Genomic DNA, 5,461 nt, shown 5'->3' on the forward strand with positions numbered 1-5,461 from the left:
ATCACGAATAGCTTTAGACACAACCTTAACTGTTATTTCCTCCTAATCGAGGAAAAACATGTTTTTACTAGTGGATCAAATCAATCTTGGGGTGTTTATCCACTTTCCTTAACTGTTATTTCCTCTTCTTCGGTGCTCAAATTAGAGAAGTTTTACAGATTTATTGTTTTTTTTTACGAGAACCCTCTAAAACTGGGAGTATTTTAATAAACTTTTGCATTGAAATTCTATTTTCAGATGATAATAATGATAATAAATCTACGATGCCCAGAGCATACATTTATAATCTCTCTCTCTCTCTCTCTCAAGTTCAATCTCGTGTCTCCCCATGATATACAATTCTCTTATCTAAATTCTTTTTTGAGTGGAAATCTTTGGGTTAAAGTTATGATCCGTTTATGCTTATAATTTGGCTTTGAGATATGTTAATTAAAGATTATCAACAAGATTCAATCAAAAAAATATCCTTTATACGATTCAGCTCAAGCACATTAATAAACATAAGAGAGGAAATAAAGATCGTATAAGAACAAACGGACATTAATAGAAGGCGGCTAATAAAACAACATCGCTTGGATTAGTACAGATGGTCTTGTATATTGCATAAGTGGTTTTTAGTCAATTGGTTCTCTTGAGGTTATTTTTGTCAACCTAATAAGTCGGGGTGTGTTACCGCCGTTTAGAGAATGAAAATAACGTGAAGCCCATCATTAACACGTTATCTAAGTTGTGTTTTTTTGGGGTGTACGGAAGAAAAGAGGGCATGGTTGTACCTTGTACAAGGATCGCGCCTAAGGTGTTTTTTTATTTTTTTTATTTTCTTTTTTATTTATCGCAATAGAAATAATTGTGTCGTGACGTCCGACAGTCATTCTTGGTCCATATACCATCTCGTGCGCAAATCCATTTTAATCGAAGGATGGTCTAACGACGACCAACCATTCAAATTATGCGTGAGGGTACGGAGTTTTAGATGTCTGCATCGAATGGGCCTTGTTGACGAGTGTTTCGAGGCATTAGTTAACTGTACTCAAATACGGAATAATTTGAATTTCAAAGCGTGAATTACATATGACACTAGTGAAATCGGGCGCATTACAAAACAGTAGAGCTCTCTTTTATTGATTGTCTAAAGGGTTAATACCACGAAAAATCCCAAACAGGTACACATGTGACAAATTTATCCTAAACTAATTTTTTGACCACCAAAAATCCCAAACCGGTACTTTTGCGACAAATTTACTCTCCGTTAAATTGAATTAATACCATGAAAATTTACAAACTTGTACGCCTATAACAAATGGAAGGTAAAACCCCAAACTGGTACACCCGTCAATTGTCACGTGTTATCTAACTCAAAAATTTGACGGTAAAATTTAACGGAAACTAACGGAGAGTAAAATTATCATAAATGTACTAGTTTGAAGTTTTTTGTGGTCAAAAAATTGATTTGAAATAAATTTATTATGAATATATCGGTTTAAAATTTTTTTGTGGTATTAATCCTCGTACGAAAGAGTGATCATGAGGCATTTGTAAATGAGTTGATTTGAAAACTCTTCTCTCCATCACATAAGCATGTGGTCCACCACATAGTGTAATTTGATAGTGATAGATAATGGGAAGACGTGCCGCACAAACAACCGGAAGCTGTGAAGCTTTTGATGCGTCTCCTCTACTTTCGTTCTCTTGTGGGGGCACAAGGACATTTTGATTAAAGATACTCGGAGGAAGACAAAACTAAGAACACGTGAAACATATGAATTGATCCGGGTCGAGATAGGATGGATGGAAAATAGGTCCAACCCAAATTGATTCAATTAATTTATATATACCACTTTTTCTTTTATGTAATATTAGGTTAGTGACCGATGCTCGACTATCCGAGTCCAATCCATACCCGACCCAATTTGGGCTCCAAACCTTAGCAAAATTTTTTCCTTAAATATGGAAAATGGCGTACCGAAAAACAAAACTTAACCAGTTAAAAATAAATTAAATACGAGAAAAATTAACAAATAAGAAATAGTGAAGTATAATTAAGAAGTTCTAATCCATGTCCCGTCGAAATAGTAAAAATTCTAGTATGTACTAGGCATGAAAATGCTCATATAAATAGCGAGAAAATCGAACTAGGTATATTGAATATATACAGCTACACGATCGACGTAATCAATAAGAACATAGATAGTTAGATACCATATCCACTTCGTTGCATATTTGACTAAAATTTATGTTTCACTAAATCCCGAATCATGATTGGAATCAAGTTCGTTTTAGAAAAATTATAATATATACACTTTAATTATTCTAGTAGAAAAGAAAAAAGAACGGAATAAATTTTCATTTTAGTGATTGACATCACAAATGCTGAAAAAATGCGGGTGCAAATTGGAAGTTTATTAATCGATTATCACTAAGATTCTATGAAATTCTTTCAAAATAAACAAAATAAAATCCTCACTGGGTGAACTGCTTCCTGATGCATCGTCAATACTCGGTAGACCGAAAGACTGCTTTGGAATACCGAGCAAAAGTTTAAGATTAACTCGGTAAAATTGAAAAGTTTAGAATTGTATTGACATCAATATTATAGGTTTATGACCGATTGGAAAATTTTTCCGTTTTAAACCTGATCTAGTAAATATGAGCGGAAAAATGAGTCGCTGGTCCATTTCGCCACTTCTAAGACAAAACCGAAGTCCGCCAAAGCAGGTGGAGGGGTTATTCTGTTAAGTGTACACATCTCGACAACTAAGGGAAGAATCATACTACCAGTGCTAAGAAAAACAATGTCGTAAGAGTATCTTATTGTTGCGACCATCTCAAGGCGGATTGCAAAGCAGGCATGAACGAGAGGCCTTGCTCGCGGTTAGAGTGGGCTCTCCCAAACCCCTTCTGATTGCAACTTGATTTCCTCGATTAATTATAGAAATTGTTTTTACTATAGGAGTCACCACGAACCTTCTGAAGACCGGCTAGGGGCCAGGTAAAGCGTGGGAGGTCGCTTTACTTTCCCAAACCGGGGATTCAGATCTGGGGACTTGATTACGCTCATTGTCTAATTAACGCCATTTTGGTACCTAAACTCGCTTTGTTTATTTATTCCATGCAGTCTTATCAAATTACAAATCCTTAGGTACCTTTCACTGAGTGTTCATGCACGGTTGAGCACGACATAACAGATTAAGTATATGTAATCATCAGCCAAACGAACACAGTGAAAATCCGAAAATCAAAGTACGACTAAGGTGCAGTGAGTAAAACCCGATATAAGTCGGACGAAAATTATATCTGACCTTGTTATTATGTCATGGGACAGGACCTCCTTGAGTGGTGCATAAAATAAACGCCCAAGTCCAGACTAAATATCTATGGAATTTATAATCATGAAATCTACCATGTGTACAAAGAGAAAATGAAACCCTATCTAAATGTGCAAGAATATACGAATAGTAAACGATACCTAATTAAGTAAACATGAATATTTCTATTTTCTTCTTTTTTTAATATGAAATCATGATGTGCAATTCCTACATACATGCAAGCTACAAAGGTCACTCATGCGCTTCGCTACAAGCTCACGCAACCATACATACCAAATAGGATGAGCAAGAACGAGGAGCAGAGCAGAGGCGTTCTCCCGCCACCACCGGCAGCTGCGTCGGCAAATATGGGCCTGGCACATTCCATGGCGGTCGCCAATCGCGAGCTAGGTGATGTCTCTGTTGCAACTTTCAAAGGACAGATCTCCGATCTAACAGAACGTAAAGAAGGAGAGTTTAGTCCTAGAACCAATGACTCGAATGAGCGAAACGACATTTTACCAAACATGAGCAATCGGTCCAAAAATGACGCCTCGGATTCACGATACGAGCTTTCCGGAATGGACACGAACAAAAACCCGAAAATCCTCTTCGAGTCAGTAAACCCGGGCCCTTTCTCTCTTGTTCAGAAGTGATTCTCGAGACCTACCTCTCTCATTCGACCTTTACAAGCATTCTCTCGAACGGTCTTTCCTATACCAACACGACTGCAGCCTTGCATTCTGTGGTCACAACACCAAAAGATCCAACGTGGTTGACTGACGAAGATGATGAGGGGGCGAAGAGCAACAATTACTAAAGTGTTGAAAATTTAGATTGTGCGGAAGCATGATTTTAACATCGATGATAGTTTTGGTTACTGATGTGCAAGTGTATTAGTGTGTAGTATGTAATTTGATAAAGGATGGACAAGGGCCAATGTAATAGTTGTGTGTTCAAGGCTATGGGAGGAGGAAATATAGTTTATTCAGTTTATGGGTTGTACAAGAGGTGTTGGTAGGTTATGCTTCCCACACACTCCACATGAATGAGCATTAAGCCTATTTCACCGCCATAGTGAATTACACTAGATACATCTAGACTTTTCTATAAATGTCTATTCCACAAATATCTTGTCCATGCTAAATATTCCTAGACTTCACTAGCAAATGCCCTAGAAGTCTCTAGAAATTGGATAGCAAATTCCTACTCTCCCCCTTGATCCAATTTCGCGATATTTCTAGCATGCTTTGTATAGTCACGAACTTGGTTGGAAATTCTTCTTGTAGTTTGTCCCGTGCCTTTTCACGGTCTTCGTTCCATGATCCCTTGCATCCTTTTGTTGGAACACTTGCACCTACCTCTGAATCAGCATACCTTTCTTTCAATGATGTCCCATCCGTCTCGGGCCATTAGAATGCTCCTAGTTGCAGTCGTTAGCTCTGGCTATGGCTCAGGCTCTGACTCTAGCTCTCGTAGGCTCTAGCTCAGGCTCAAGCTTTAGCTCAGGCTCAGGCTCTTACCAAGATTTTAGTTGAGGATGGTGAGGACAAACGTCCAAAACCATCAGAACGTGCCTAGTTCCGATACCATATTGAAAAATTGGATGTGCGTGACAACATGGTTTTGATATCAATGATAATTTTTGGTTGATAAAAGTGTCAAAAAAGTCCTAAACATTTTGCTTTTGTGCCAATTCAGTCCTAAACCTTTTGCATTGGTGCCAATTTAGTCATAAACCTTTTTTTTGTGCCAATTCAATCATAAACCTTTTGTATTGGTGCCAATTCAGTTCTAAACCTTTTGCATTGGTGCTAATTCAGTCCTTCTAGCTAATAGCTATTCACTTGTCAAAGGACTGAATTGGCACCAATGCAAAAGGTTTAGGACTGAATTGGCACCAATGCAAAAAGTTTAGGACTAAATTGACACAAATGTAAAAGGTTTATGACTGAATTGGCACAAAAAAAAGGTTTAGGACTAAATTGGCATCAATGCAAAAGGTTTAAGATTTTTTTGACACTTTTCCCATTTTTGGTTTAATGTGCAAGTGTGTATGCGTGTAGGACATATTTGGTAGATGGTCGGACAAGGGACAAAATAGGATAGTTCATGGATGACAATCACTCCTATATATATAGGCCTTCCCAACCGAC

This window comes from Syzygium oleosum, unplaced genomic scaffold, assembly GCF_021117445.2.
Source record: "Syzygium oleosum isolate NSW1041296 unplaced genomic scaffold, Sole_v2.1 Sole_v2.15, whole genome shotgun sequence".
Taxonomy (NCBI): Eukaryota; Viridiplantae; Streptophyta; class Magnoliopsida; order Myrtales; family Myrtaceae; genus Syzygium; species Syzygium oleosum.